The sequence below is a fragment of the Patiria miniata genome, unplaced genomic scaffold (genome assembly GCF_015706575.1).
Source record: "Patiria miniata isolate m_02_andy unplaced genomic scaffold, ASM1570657v1 HiC_scaffold_8, whole genome shotgun sequence".
NCBI lineage: Eukaryota > Metazoa > Echinodermata > Asteroidea > Valvatida > Asterinidae > Patiria > Patiria miniata.
In genome coordinates, this window is record NW_024037075.1 from 192307 (window position 1) to 207628 (window position 15322).

The following is a 15322-nucleotide window of genomic DNA, read 5'->3' on the forward strand; positions in this document are numbered from 1 at the left end:
ACATGCTATTCAGTTCAAGAAGACGGCAGAAGAAAACAAATTTATTCAGGGCTGTTTTGACAATTATGATTCTATAAATTGAGATTTTGAGAGATGGCCGACAGAATTATTTGAAGCTCACAAGTACAATTGGAGAAGACCTACTGTTGAGGATCGCGATGACCAGCGATAATTGGACTTTTGAAACGAGGGAAATAATCCAAAGATTTATTAATGTATTTAATTACCAATTACGACATTTTAAGGTCAAGGTGTAGGATTCGGGCGGTGTGGAGTTGGGTACAGGCACATGGCAGCCGAACACATCAGCAGCATTAAATTAATCATTACCTGGCGCCGTCGTGTACAAATTAAATTATTGAAATATTTTGAAAACTAAAGTTTTCTAAACATAAAATTCCCAAGTCAGGCAAAAAGACAAATAATAGCGAATAATAAGTAATTATTATTACCTTATATACGATCATCATACAAGACAGTCAACCAATAATTTGTATAGAGATAGCAAGGGTTGAAAAAATACACTATATCGAAATAATAATCCGGCTTTTCTATGAAATTTGGTTTTGAAATCAGTGAGCATGAATACCAGAGCTCTTGTATCTTGTATAAATATTTTGAAAACTAAACTTTTCTAAACATAAACTTCCCAAATTAGGCAAAAGGAAAATAATGGCAGATAATAAGTAATTATTATTACCTGAACGATAATCATACAAGACAGTCAACTAATAATGTGTAGAAAGATGGCAAGGGTTAAAAAATACACTTATCAATATACTAATCCGGCTTTTCTATGAAATTCGGTTTTGAAATCAGTGGGCATGAATACCAGAGCTCTTGTGCGGTACATGGGTTTATGAGGATCTTTTTTAAGTATCGCGGGAGGACATTTTAGGAGTATGGCTAGTCGCCATGTTACCTTAATTGTCGTATCGTCAAACCATCATGGCAGGCGCGGTTCTACGGGGGGGGGGGGGGCTGGGGGGGGCTTTAGCCCCCCCAACATTTTGTCTAGCCCCCCAAAAATAAATTCCTTAAAAAAAATTGTGATGTACATGCGAAGGGTCTCCCCCTCAAGAAATAGTCGTGACAAGGGTGCATTAGTTAATATAGTGTGAATGATTTTAGGATTTTATTGGCGCTCCCCATTGAAAATATGGCATGGCCCCCCCCCCCCCCCCCCCCCCCCCCCCCCCCAATTGATTTTCGGAGGCCTAAGTGTCTGGAGAAAATAACCGGTCTACATTTCAGCACACCTCCCTGAAAAAAATCTGGATCCACCCTGCAGGCCCCCCCCCCCTCCGGTGTCGACTAAAAGTTCGCTGTCTTGGTCGCATATCTGCACTCGCAAAAATGCAGACATGCCTTGAAATTGCTGTCTACCCATTCGGATAGTGTTCTGTTCATTGGGACGGACCGGTGCCAGGCCGGACGGCACGGTCCGCGTTAGTTTTCCGTCTGTATGACGACGACCTCCTTGGCCGCTATGTCGGGGCACTTGTTTGCAAAGTGGCCGGGCTTGCCACATTTGAAACAAGTAACATTCATCTGCTGTTTCTTGGCTTCAGCAGGCTTGGCGGATTTCTGCTTGTTGGCGGTCTTATCTTTGATCAGTTTGACAATTCCGTTTAACCGTCGGTCGAGGTTGCCTCAGATGCTGCCTGTACGGTGTTCACACGATGTGATTTTCCCGAGCTTGTGGTGTCACGGAGGCTCAGGAAGTTTTCCACCGCCGTTGTTGCCTCCTCAAGGGACTTGGGATTCGTCAACGGAAACTGCCATCTGCTGGTCGGGGAGGCCCTTCAGAAAATGGCGAAGGGCGATGCTCTCTCTGGTAACTGGATCTGCCGTAGGGTAGCCACGAAAGACGAGGCGGCGAATGTCGGCTACAAACTCCGCCAGCTTCTCCTTCGGCTGATGTCTCCTCGCTTCTAGCTGGGCGATGTAGTAATTTGGCAATTGTCGTTCGCCAAATCGTTTACCAAGCTCGTTCACCAGGGTGTCGGACGACTTGATTGCTTCAGGATCCAGTTGCTGGTACACGTACTCGGCCGCCTTTCCACGTAGACTGCTGACAAGTCGGAAGCGCTTTTCTTCCTCGGACCAGCCGCAAGCCTCGGCGAGACCCATCTGCTGCTTTTGGTTTAGGGGCGTCAGCTTGTGGAACGGTGGAAGGGGCAGTACTGGGAGCGGACATCACTGGCTGTGAGTCCTTGGGCGATTTCGCTGAAACATTGGCATCTGTCTGCTCAGCCGTTGATGGGCTGTGTAATGCCAGCAGTTGCTCGGAGTTGTTTCAGCTCTTTCTCCGCCTCCACCGAACGAAGCTTGAAAAGTTCGAACTGTTTTTTAAGTTCTTGGAGTTCTGCACTCTCTGCCTGTAGACTTGAATACAGGTTGGTGTCATCATCATCGTACAACGACTATAACCTGCGAGATTTTCGCTTGGCAGGCATGTTGGCTGTTGAAATTGACAAGCAGAAAGTCAGAGTCTAAAGCTGGGAGATCCGTTCAGTGGAGGGGTACATGAAGTGACTTAATTAAAAGTCATGGTATAGCGCGATGGTGTGTGTAAGTTCGTATCCCACCGCTTGCCACCAGTGTAACGTCTCTCTCGGGTGAGAGACATTATCAAATAAAGAGTCAGATACAAATATCTTACACACACACTAGTACTTTATTCGGGATTATTTACATCTCAGGTCAATAGAGGGCGCACTATATGCATGTAAAGTTAAGGCGTACATGATTATCTGTGTACAGACGTAGGTCTATGGCCAGTGAGCGGACAGCTCGATAATCTGCGTGTACATGTCGGGCACTCTGTCGGGGTCAGAGCCCAGATCAACAATCTAATGCATCATATGCGGGAGCTCTGTGTAGGTCAGAGCTCAGCAGAAGAACCTACTGGGGAAGAGCCCAGTTCAACAATGACCAGAACTGCCATTTCTGCGCGCTTTTGGGTGCGCGTCTTAGCCAATGGGAGCATTGGATTCCGGTAGTGATGAATAATGCATACGTGTACAAAGGCATGGGGAAAGTTCTCTATGGGAGATTTGTACACGACTGACTTAGACAATCTACTGGAAGAAAGTCCGAGAGCAGTGGTTAGCGGGCGAAGTAGGATCACTCGTGGGTGCCTTACGGGGAACTGATCCTCAAGGAAAAGGAAAAGGGAATAGCTTTCTCGGTACATAGGGTTGTGTACAAGACTTAGTCCCTAGACTAGGTAAGAATCTACACACTAATGCTATGGAGTAAAACTATGAGATGAAGGGCGTAACCTGACCTCTAGCTACCGTAGGTCTCGGCCAGTGGGTAATTCCTTCCTCCATGGCGGGACACACTCGCTGGGGTGTACGGGGTCACTAAGGGGTGAATACACGGATAGGTTTTAGCGAGCCACATTCGCTAAATGCTTGGGGTCAATGTGGGTCGGATGCGAGGTAAGGTGTGTGAGGGGAATTCGCATCGACTCCGGGGAAAGGTGGAGCGAAAATGGCTAAGTCCTAAGTACATGTCCCATGGCGGTACATGTTCAATAGCAGTGAGCGCTACATGCATTGCGCGCTATACAATAGCGTACTGTACAACGTGCTGCACTATGGGCGGCCATTAGGGCAAAAAAGACAAAAACAAAAATAAAACAAAACCACAAAATTAAACGAAAACACACAGAAATAAACGAACAACTCAGAAATAAACGAATATAACTCAGAAATAAACGAACAACTAAGAAATAAACGAACAATTCAGAAATAAACAAACAATTCAGAAATAAACAAATATAACTCAGAAATAAACGAACAACTCAAAACTAAACGAACAACTCAAAAATAAACGTACAACTCAGAAATGAACGAACAACTCAGAAATAAACGAACAACTCAAAAATAAACGTACAACTCTGAAATAAACGAACAACTTAAAAATAAACGTACTACTCAGAAATAAACGAACAACTCAAAAATAAACCATCAACGAAGAAATAAACCATCAACTCAGAATTAAACGATCAACTCAGAAATAAACGATCAACTCAGAAATATATACGAACTCAGAAATAAACGAACAACTCAGAAATAAATGAAGAACTCAGAAATAAACGAACAACATCCCCAGGGTGTCGAGCAGCAGTATGCGCCCACCATGTGTACCAATGCAGTACAGTACAACATAATGTTTACCGCGGCATCCAAAATGGCGGACACCTTGCATCGCTTCACGCGATGAACACCGTAGAAAAACGGAGGGTAAAAATGTGGTGATTTTTCGTCGACGACCTCTGAAGCCAGAAAGAAGTCTATGCGAAAGGTAAGCCTGGGATGCAGTTTAATTTTTATGATGAAAAACGTTGACTTTGTAAACGTTTACCATGGCATTCCGTCATATGTCTAGTCTGTACGTCATGTGTACCAACGGTATGCCGATACCGGCCGGGTTTGGCCACATGTACTGGGCTGGGATGGCGCGGTGTGGTACTGCGCCATGACCACGGTGGTCAGACTGGAAAGAATTACATATACGTACGCCACTAGTTTTTCCCTGCAATGACTTAGTAATAGTACTAGTAGTAGCCACCAGAAAGCGGTAACATGTCCTAAAAAGTGATATTTAGCAGGGAAAATATTGAAATATTTAGTCAGAAAACACATAATTTTTCAGACCAGTCTCATCATACTGGTTTGTACACAGGGTGTGAAGTAACGTCCATCTAGACATGGAGGTAGACTATGTAATTCTTTCCCCGGACGGGCATGGTCCATATGTCTTGTTTATTTTTTGAGCATTTTGCCGCTTTAAAGATCAAACGACTTCCGCGACTCTAAAATTGTATTCATAATTCTAATAAAAGAGACTTTTTACCCATTATTTTTCAGTTCGAGTTGAATTTTTTTAGTATCTTTACACAACAGTTTTTACAAACGCAAAAGGCCCCTAGCCCCCTAGTTCTAGTATTAATGTTGAGCGCGATTGGTTGATCGTGATGCTATTTGTCGATTGCGCTGCCACCAGTCGAACCGCTTCGCCATTGACACGGTTAGTTAACTGTTTAGCCAGAAATACTCGGTGAACTCCAAATAAACTGTGAACTACTGTGTGCATATTGCATTATTTTGGTGACCCACAGAAAATATCATGCATTGTGTGTTTGGAAGCAGAGAAAATGAAGAAAAAATGAATTGGATTTACTTAAACAAAATCAGCAGTTCATATCAGTTCTCTTTGGTTCCACTGGTTGCACAGGGTACAAGGGTAATGGTAGTAATCAGAACAGGATGTCAGCATGATGATTAATTTGTAACTCTCAAATGTTGGTTTCAGGACGATTCTAGTAACATGGAAGGGAAGCCTGTGATGAAACAAGATCCTGCCGAGAAGCAACCATGAAGCGGAAACTACAACTTTAATATGCCTCATTTTCACATGGGACTGGAGCAGACCAAATGCAGCCTCATCAGCTGGTTAAGTCTGTTGCAGTAGCATGTGCGACTGTTCAACGGTAAATGGGAAAACAGTGACATTTTCTTGGAAAGAAGATACCCCTAACCTACAGGAAGCGTTCAAAGTACGCTGCTATGCTACAATATTTTGCCCTCACTAAATGAAGTAGGCCTACTTTTTTGTCTGTGTAGCCTACATATGTTCATGTACATGTACATGTAGGCCCTACTTTAGTCTTTGTTGTCACTCCAAGTCTAATCCATGTCACATTTGCAGTTCTACATGTACATGTAAATTGTAACTGTACAACTTCTGCACACAGAAACTAAAAGAGGTGCTACATTTTATTCTGCAGATATTTGTAAAAATTATTAAATTTAAATAGATACATACAGTGCTAGATACATGTAATGTAGCCGCCAAACTCAGATTTCTTCTTTTTGCCTAGTGAGGGCACTGTACCAGAAAGACGGTAACCAAGCGCTCCATAGCAACATAGCTTTAGCGTTGTAGAGTTTGCAACTTGTGTGTTAAATTCTTCGCCCAAAGCAATAATCCCGCTGAGGTTTATTAAACGGTTGGTACAGCAGTTTACTGTTCAACAATTTCTATAAATTATTTAGTGATTAGTGTGATATTTAGTACCGTTTTATAAGCCTAAAAGTTGTATTTTCAACGCATTTGTTGGTTGCATAGTCACAGTATTGTGGAACCTGTTAAAAGCACATACTGCAGGTCGAGATTTATACAGGGTGTACATAAACCCTTCTTGCATTTAGACATCAGTATTCTTTAAATGTGGAGTAGCTAGTATAAATGCAAATTGTTGGACTGACACTGGATTTAGGTCATAGTTGATACACTCACTCCATGTACATTGTAGGGGCCTACATGTGTATTTACATAAACATTGCTTTGGACATGTGTGAGCGTGTGTTTAGAACATGTAAGTGATATGTAATGACCTAATTCTGTTAGAATAAGGTTACACAAACACTAGGTAATTTCTTGTAACAAACACATACATTTTATTTTCTATTTTATTGAAGTCAGTCTGTGCCTGACATCATGTACCACTACAAAACTGTATCAGGAGAAGTTGTACTACATGTACACAGTAAAGTTTCTGGATCTGCAGCACAGCATTGTTGTCTTTAATCTTTGGCTGATTCAAGTAAATTTTACAGAGAGTTGTTAGGGGCCAATCACAATTTTAAACTTCACACTCCCCCCATCCCCCACCCAATTCACCAAATGTCCCATCCTCCAGTGCCTCCAGCCCAACCCCCACCCCACCCCTGTCCCCCACCTTTGTCAAACAGATATCAGGATATTCATGGGGACCATCAGAACACTAGAAAAACAGTGACCAAGGTTCACATATGCCACATAGTTTGCACAAAATTTAGAATGGTGCACCTTTATTTCATTTTGTTCAAATATTTGTGTAATCTCATGAAATGCTGTTACAGGTTGAGCATGGTTAACTTGTGTACATGTACATACATGATATTTTGAAAAGCACAATTGTATACATTGTGTCAGTGATGTAGTGCCTTGATGCTGGGCCTTGGCCTTAAGGCTGCCTTAAGGCTGGATTTTAGGGCCTTGGCCTTGGCCTCGAGGCTTGAGGGCAAAAGCCTTGGCCTTGGCCTTGCCCTTGAGGGTTCAGGGCCTTGCAATTTTGAGTCAAGGCTCTTCAAGGCCCATAGATTTTTGCATTTTCCAGATAAATCTGTTCGAAATTTGCTGTTACCATTTTAATTGTATTACCATGGAGGAGGGAAGCACCCTATAGATTTGTGTGTTGGGCACACTTCCACTTTTGTAGCCTCACATTTTGTTACCATTGTAGTAGATTTGCTGCAAAAATATTCCGTACACTTGTGGGCTAATGAGATGATCACTTTAATTGCATATAACTATGGAATTGATCTGATTGGTTGTATATGTCTCCTTGAAAAGTGCTAAAGATTTGCATCTATCTGTTTTAGATAATGCTGATATTTCTGACCTTGTTGGGCAAGCAAATAAAAATTTCCTAAATCAGTTTCTTGGATCCCCCTTTTGTTACACTTGGGAGAATTGTGTGTCAATATAGAAGTAAATCATTATTTTGTTTAGTTAAACCATATTGAAGACCTGAACTTATACTTTAATAGATACAGTGCAGTCCTATGTAGGCCTATGCGAGCATGTTGATTGCAATTAAAGAAATGATGTTCTTCGTAACGAGCAATTCGTGATGATAAGGGCGGATCCAGGGGGGCCAAAAGGGGCCATGCCCCCCCCCCCCCCTAAAAAAAAACGAAACCATTTTTTTAATGTGAGGTCGTAATAAAGGCAGGCAATGAGTACACCACCATCTTTTCCTCAAAAAACATCAGTTAAAATGGTCAGAAATTGCCTCAAATCGCACCACAGAGCATCTCGAATCCAAAAATTTTTCGGGGCCCTTAAACGGGCTCCGAAGCCCAAACCGTAATTTTTTGACCCACTTTTTTTTGGGGGGGACCAAAATTTCTTTGCCCCCCCCCCCCCCAAAAAAAATTGTGTTCTGGATCCGCCCTTGCGTGATGATGTGTCACTCATGTGACTATAATTAGTTCTATATCAGTGGTCATTTCATAAAACAGGGCCTTGGCCTTGGCCTTGGCCTTGAGGGTTAAGCCTTGGCCTTGAGGCTTGAGGGTCAAAGCCTTGGCCTTGGCCTTGGCCTTGAGGGTCAAAGCCTTTGCTCCAACACTGTATTGTGTGCTTCTCAAAAAAATGTTTTACAACACAAGTGATATTAATATAACTGCTAATTTAACATTACAATGTGTTGTTTTTTTATGAGATATTAAAGCAACAGTTTAATAATTAATTTGTGAAATGTGAATTGTACTTTTTTTCAGGCAGTTACACACAAATAATGCTTGCCCCAGTCTAGTACAATGCAATAAATTAAAGCTCAAGATTGAAAGGAAACCTTAAAATGCTGTTTAAAAAATCCTTTTGCTAAACATAACAAGAACATGTGGGAAAGAATTCGATATACGGACGTCAATAATGTTTCCTTGCAATGACCTACCAGCCATCAGAAAGCGATAACATGTCGTACAAAGTCAAATATAGCAGGGAAAACATTGAAGAATTTAGTGAGAAAACAGAAATGTTCAGACCACCCTCAAAGTTGTATACAGGGTCTCAAGTGACGTCCGTATGTGGAATTCTTCCCAAACTGTGGACTGTCGTATAATTAACAGTTAACATTCAGTCTCTGAAGTTGGTTTCCAAAACCAAACTTGTTGAAATACATCCAATCCTTGTACAGATACATGTTCAGTAGCTCCTATTCTTAATGACACATTTAGCTCAGTAGAAAAACTAATTGCTTAGTAGAAACATGTATTTGAACTGTCCTAGGTGCATATATATTTCACCTAAAATTGCACTAACTATTCATAGAAAAGTATAGATTTTTAAAGATGACTAAAAAGTCTGCAATTTGTTGACAAACATTTTAATGTCTAAAATATAATTTTAATAACATGTACATGTACATGCACTTTTACTCTTTGAACTAGAGCAATCACATTTATGGCAAGACCAATTAACTAGTTTTGCCAAATAAAATTTGTGCAAGGTGTCTTGATAAAAAGTGCAACCTTAACTTTTTATCCCCAAACCCTGGGCTATATGGTAAATCATTGACCTTTATGAAATTGGAGAATCCTCAATGGTTTCAAAAATGCCTCAATGAATGAAACATGTACATTTTTGTACTATGAGCACATCGCTGTGGTATTGGTGAAAATTCGAAGGTCACAACAAGGCACACCTACAACTGCCATCTGCATCTGCACCTGGTAAAACTATGCATGATTTCTCTTTCATCATGGGTTTTGATTCCTTCAGTTGCAGAGGAAAGTTGCAGTCCTTTTTGGCTAGAATCACTTCCTTTAGTGTCACCTCTCTCAACCTTGACAGACTCTTCACCTCAATAAGTCCTCAGACAGAATCCTCAATGACAACCTGGACAGGGGTTGCAGCAAGTTCCAAACTATAAATTGAATCCTCTGCATAGATGCTCATCAGTGGTTGCGAGTGAACTTTCTCTCATACATGTATTTGTGGATTTTCGGGGGTCTTATAATAAAAAAATCTCTTTAACTTTAATAGTGCATTTGCCATTTTACAAGGTATTCGGGGAGCCGCAGCTACTAGTAGCCAGCTGCTGTCTACATACTTGTATGTAAGATCTAGTAGTTCAGCCAGAATTTCAGTCCATACTTGGCATGGGCTGTGGAACGCATGCAGCACTTATCAGACAAGACTAAAGTTGCTTTCTTTCAGTTGAGTTTCTGTTGTTTTTCCATCTGGATCATTGATGTAGCCAGCTTGAACACCGTTCATAATATCCTGCACTCTGTTGGGACAAATGACAAAATATATGAAACGGTTTAGCATGAAAAGTTGCCAAAATCTCATCAAAAACTATTTAGACCAGGCCTACATACAAATGTAGATGTTAATCAAGTTGTAATCAAAGGACTGATGATGGCAGTGTAGAGTAAAATACAGTGCAATCACCTATCATAAAGCTATCCGGAAATAGTTGTATACCTAGAAATCACCATGACAGTGACCATGGTGACCCTATGCACAAACAAAGGCGTCGCCAGGATTTTTTCTAATGGGGGGTAAAACATATTTTTTCCCCCACAAATCCTGTATTTCTCAACATATTCTCGATTTATCAGGAACATTTTGCCCCCCCCCCCAACCCATTAAATTTACACAAATATGAGATCGCACTTCTTTTTCTTAAATTTCTTTTTTCTTGATTTTTCTTCCCTTTTTTTTGGGGGGGGGGGCAGCGCCCTCCCCCTTGCCTCCCCTCTCTCATTTTTTTCTCGGTAAATACTTCAATATGGCTGTTAACACTGCAGGGAACAATTAGTGATGGGAACCTGGCCATCCCTGTGCACAAACCGTATGAGACTGGTCTACATTTCTATTCCAAGTGTTTCCTAAATATTTCAATATTTTCCCCAGCTAAATTTTACTTGTTTGGACATATTATCACTTTCTGATGCATGATAGGTCACTGAAGGGGAAAAATAGTGATGGCCAGATATGGGAATCTTTCCACCTCGGATATAGCTCGATGGTCGGTCTGACCATGTACCACAGACCATTTAATGGTCCGTGGTCTGCCCACCGCACCGGCGCGCCAGCACAGTCATGACAGTGGCCAAACCCGGCCGTACACATGACATTACGTACAGACATGACGGCAGGATATGCCATTGTAAACGTTAAACAATTAAAGTCGACGTTTTCCATCATAAAAATCTAACTGTAACAAGGCTTACCTTTCGCATAGACTTCTTTTTGGCGTCGGAGGTCGTCGACGAAAACCCACTACATCCGTCATGTGTCCGTATCGCGTGAAGCGATGCAAGGTGTCCGCCATCTTGGATGCCGCGGTAAACAATTATGTCGTCTGCACTTCTATAATGTATGGTATATAGTGGGCGCATACTGCTGCTCGACACCCTGGGGATGTTGTTCGTTTATTTCTGAGTTCTTCGTTTATTTCTGAGTTCTTCGTTTATTTCTGAGTTCGTATATATTTCTAAGTTGATCGTTTATTTGAGTTGATCGTTTATTTCTGAGTTGATTGTTTTACTTCTGAGTTGATGGTTTATTTTTGAGTTGTTCGTTTATTTCTGAGTTGTTCGTTTATTTCTGAGTTGTACGTTTATTTTTAAGTTGTTCGTTTATTTCTGAGTTGTACGTTTATTTTTAAGTTGTTCGTTTAGTTTTGAGTTGTTCGTTTATTTCTGAGTTGTTCGTTTATTTCTGAGTTATATTTGTTTATTTCTGAATTGTTTGTTTATTTCTGAATTGTTCGTTTATTTCTTAGTTGTTCGTTTATTTCTGAGTTATATTCGTTTATTTCTGTGTTGTTCGTTTATTTCTGTGTGTTTTCGTTTAATTTTGTGGTTTTGTTTTATTTTTGTTTTTGTCTTTTTTGCCCTAATGGCCGCCCATACTGCACACTTGTACGTGCGTCTAAAACTTCGTGGTAAGCTTCGCGCTGTGTGAGGAGGGCACACGTACAGGATCGCTGCAAGCATTACGCTGTGCACAGAGTGGAATGGATTGGTTAGGAAAGAAGTAAACTACGCAATTTGCGGGAACGCAACAATATGTTTAATTTCCCAACCCAATCCTGTCAAACCTGACAGAGTGGACATTACCACTTTGACGAAAACACCCAAACCCGTACATACTGTGGCGGGGATCTCCCCGGGCCAAACCTAAGTTCGTTGGGACCAAGTATGACACCTATTAGAGTGTAGCTGATCTTCCCGAACACAAGCTTTCCCAAGACGAGAGACCACTCAGAGCGACCTCAAGGCCTGGGGAGCAGGTCCGTTTTGGAGGAAATATACCGCCGATTATGATGATTGTGATTACCCACTGTTAATTGCACAATAAACCAACAACAAATACACATGGACAACAGGAATGTCGGCACCACAAATATAATCGTAATTTATTATACAATAATCAAGAATTAGGCAGTAGTGATTGAGTCGTAATGAGGTTGTTAATTATCAGGGTCACTTAATTACACTTGGGAGTTAACTGACAGCTCAACTAAGCAGCAACGCGCACAGCTTGAACAATGCGCCCAATGTAAACAATGCACTGCTAAGTCAACAATGTACACTAATGTAAACAATGCACGGCAAGTCAGCAACGTTCACTCAGTAAACAATGTACACTAAGTAAATAACACACGCCAATGTAAATAACACACGCCAATGTAAGCAATGCACGCCAATGTAAGTAATACACGCTGTCAGCCTTAACCTGATTTACGCCTTACCCATGCAAGCTAGCGTCAGCATCGTACCGTACATTCACTTGTACGGCTGCGCGTCAGCATCACACAGCGTAACTTCAGCACAGTCAGGGCCAGCGCCTTACACAGTGCGCGTCAGCATTACCCAAAACACAGAACGCGAGCAATACACGACCGTACCGTCCGCTGTCCACAGCACAACTCCTTCGCGCGATCACGTGAATAGCCCTCACGTGAACATGCATACGCCGCACAAACACAAATGCATGCACTAAACTTATGGGCCTTAGGCAACCAATAGCGTACGCGCATTCAGTCACTGGGCTATTATGCTCCGCCCAGTCACCAACACACAGTGAATTTACGTTAGTGCAATAGGGATGACGTTGTAAATAAACTAGCTATAAGTCCCTACACTTTCCGCTACATAGGCCGGAGCTTGGTGGGGTATGGCCTCATACTCCATAACCATAATAAAAAATAAAAGGAAAGTGTACCTAAACCTTAACTTCCTCTTTATCATTCAATATAAAACATAAGGTTTAACTTTTCCTTTAAAGTTCAAAAGAAAACATAAGATTTAACTTTTTCTTTATAAATCAATAGAAAACATACGACTTAACTTTTTCTTTATAAATCAATAGAAAACATAAGACTTAACTTTTTGTTTATAATTCAATATAAAACATAAGAAGGGGGCAGATTTCTGAGCTCCTTAAATATTCACAAGATTCCTGTGCACAGTCAAAGATACACAAGAACACCAAAATTTACCTCATTAAATATTCACAAAATTTCACAGGGTGAGATTATACAGAATCTGAATCAAATTTCGCTCATTAAATATCCACCAGAATTTTACAGAAAATGTACACAGCATTTTACACAAATTTAGAGGATTATTTAACTGTTGAAATTAGGCGATGCATTAACTGTTAAATTTACAAATTTACAAGATTTTGAAGATTATGAAAATAGAGGAATCTTGATTCATTGATTTTTCCTAATCGACAATAAACATTTAATTTTAGTGAAAACTATAACTCAACATTTTACGGTGAAACTGTTCGAAGCTCGTCGCTCGCTGTCTCCCATCGGACTAACTTCGTCCGCCTAGACTTGACCTGCTCGAAGTATCCCCTGTTGTGCTCGTCGGTGGCGACTCTGTTGCCATCCAGCCACATCTGGGTCGTGGTACCATCATGCATCGGGTCTCCGTCCTAGTCCTCTTCATGGATGGGGTCGACTCCTTTAGTCGTGTCGCTGATGCCTTGAAGCTCTGGGCAGGCTCGTCCCTTAGACGACTGGTTCTCCTGGCTTGCTTCGCCGGTTTAACCATCTCCATGCCAAGCTTGGCAAAGACACTCGACTACCACAGGATGACGACATGCAGAACTCCTGAGCTCGAACCAAAAACATGAACATTTATACACAACTATTTACAGATTTTGCTGGGCATTTCAATGAAACGTCCAACGGTTCCATTGTCCATCATGGGCAATGGCCCAAGCAAGCCTTTTGCTACTCGTTATTTTGACACTCCAACTCGGTTCTGCTATGAGGGGCAACCCTTCTCTTAGCAGCCGACTTCCTCCTGGCCCTACTGCGACCATTGGTCTTGCACACTGCTGATGAGTGGGAAATTGTCTTCCACTCTGGTCGACTTTGACCCTCTTCTTTCAACCTTATGAGCCAACTCACAGTGTCATCCTGCAACTGTGCTTGTCTTAAAGCAACTTGTGACAGGGTTGGTTGGGCAGCAACGCCCCTAACCAAGAACTCACTCCCTTGAGGTTTACCCTCGGGTACTTCACCAGTTGTCTCATATTCTTCATCACGGCCGCACTGTTTGCATGGCCGTCTGGACATCCCATCAGCATTTCGAAGCTTATTTTTGCCTCTGTGCTCTTTGATCGACCCAGCATCACCAGTGCTTATGTGATGCTTGATCACGTCCGTGCGACCAATGTCATGGTCAACCTTGGACAATTCATCCTGGAAGTCTTTCGGACATTCCCGGACATCAACATTGTACTTAGCCTCTACATTGGCGGTACCCCACTCAATTAAGTCTTGCGAACACAGGGGCAACTCCTTCCCTGTGTTTGCCTTCATGTTCAATTCGTCATGAATTGGACTGGCCTCAATTTGGGAGACCACTCTCGCTGCTGTTCCCTCAAGGCCAACTCTTTTCTCCCTTCCGGGATGGAAGACCTGCAGCGGAACAACCTCGGCTTCAGTCTCAACCAGAGATCTGGCCAACTCCAAGCCTTTCTTGGCTATGTCACCACCACCTTCCACCGGTCTTACCATGGCTGGCCCGAGCAAGTCGGGACCCTTCCGAGCAATTTTGCCGGGGACCACAGCTTCATGACCTGGTGGGGTTACCTTAGTTTTAAAAACTACCACACGACCCAAAAAGGGCTCGCCTGCATCATTTGTGCACTTGATTCGCTCACCATTGAGCCTCCACTCCCTTAACTGGAAGTCTATGTTTCCACCTGTTGACATGAGAAAATCCATGCCCAGGATGCCACTGTATTTGATCTCAGCAAATACAACCTTCACTTGGTGCGTGGTCCTGCCAACTTGCACCTCAACCAGAGCCATGCCAAGCACAGCTAACTGGCTTCCGTCCACCTGTTTGACTTGGACATCTACCGTCTCCAAGACGGGTCTTTTCCCTTTTGGGATTTGGTAATACACCGCACTACTGATTAGAGTGTCGGTGGACTCCGTGTCAATCAAGAATCGACACTTGGTTGCGCTTACCATCCCATCCACAAACAACCCATACTGAGGACCACGGCTTGGATCAGGCAGAGTACATGTAATTACTCGTTGCCCATCCTCACGTTTGGACCTCACTTCTCCACCCTTGGGTTCACGGAGTCTGCATTTGGACCCTCTAGACCCTTCAGCCTTCCCACGGGTCTTCCGGGGGGCTGACTTACACTCCCGGGCAAAATGCCCTTTCTCACCACATTTGAAACACTTCAAGGTTCCAGGTTC